Below are 995 nucleotides of genomic sequence, written 5' to 3'. Positions count from 1 at the left end.
AAAAATAGTGTTAGTTTCATTAATGTGAATTTCCAGCATACAGTAGTTGTAATGTTAGAAACAATTGCTGGTCAAGTTCAACTTGTTGCTATTGGTTTTAATTTGCACAGGAGTAGTATCAGAAATTAGTGTCACTGCTTGTATCTAGCTGAATTTTAAACAACAGAACATTAGTTTTTTATGTTGGTGCCACCAACTGTAAATGACATAAGTTAGTTATTACAAACCACAGTAATTAGACTGTTGCAACCATCTAAAAACCTTTAGGCTTCCAGTCTGTGCTGTTAGTGTTAAAATGTAAAGTGCAATCCTAAGCTAACATTGTCTGTGCAAGCACCATAGAAACATTTGCATATCTGCATATATCTTACAACTGTACTCTTTACCTCCTTGTGATAAAGCTTTGTCTACCTGCAAACACAGTCAAAGGCTACAGCTGCAAACCAAAGCCAACTCTAACAATGGCCAATAGCTCAACGACAGAAGCAGCCACATGCTTTGGTCAGCCTTCTGTAACTTTAATTAGTACAAAGGAACCTTTCCATGAACTACCTGCTGTTTTCTGATGACCTCTGGGATCTTTTCATTTAGCCCTATACAAAGAAACAAATATGAAAAAAGTCAATTCAGTCACAGTGTAATCTTCTGAGGCCAAAAGTCAATCTAAATGCAGTGAAGATTTGCTTTCATTTAAGACAGAGGTGAGAACAAAGTCTGCAGTGGAAGTTATGATAGAAAGCAACAAATGTGGATCACTGACCAAAATAATTATGTACTTGATGCAAATGCAGATTGCATATTATTATATATAATACATTATGTTTTATTTTTTTCCCATTCAGTCTGTTTTTTTCTGTGGTGAATACATGTTGTTAGATGTCTTGTATGGTCTTAATCTTTGTTGTGTACTATTTTTTATAGTCTTAAGTTATAATGAAAAAAAAAAGTAGGAACCAAACATAAAAGGTCTAGTAAAGCCAAAAATTAATTTCATA

The 995-nt window shown here is 33.8% G+C and overlaps 1 protein-coding gene across 1 annotated transcript in view; it reads left to right on the top strand.

Moving 5' to 3' along the window:
* The window catches only part of FOXP2 (forkhead box P2), a 461901-nt gene extending 461156 nt beyond the window's left edge, over window positions 1-745 (top strand). The window contains exon 20 of the mRNA XM_068401530.1: window positions 1-745. This exon is cut by the window's left edge and continues 528 nt beyond it. The gene's annotated coding sequence lies outside the window, so the exon portion shown is untranslated.
* Window positions 746-995: the final 250 nt, after the last annotated feature.

The sequence above is a fragment of the Nyctibius grandis genome, chromosome 5, assembly GCF_013368605.1.
Source record: "Nyctibius grandis isolate bNycGra1 chromosome 5, bNycGra1.pri, whole genome shotgun sequence".
Taxonomy (NCBI): Eukaryota; Metazoa; Chordata; class Aves; order Nyctibiiformes; family Nyctibiidae; genus Nyctibius; species Nyctibius grandis.
The sequence above is the reverse complement of the archived record's forward strand: the minus strand, read 5'-3'. Positions and strand labels throughout refer to the sequence as shown.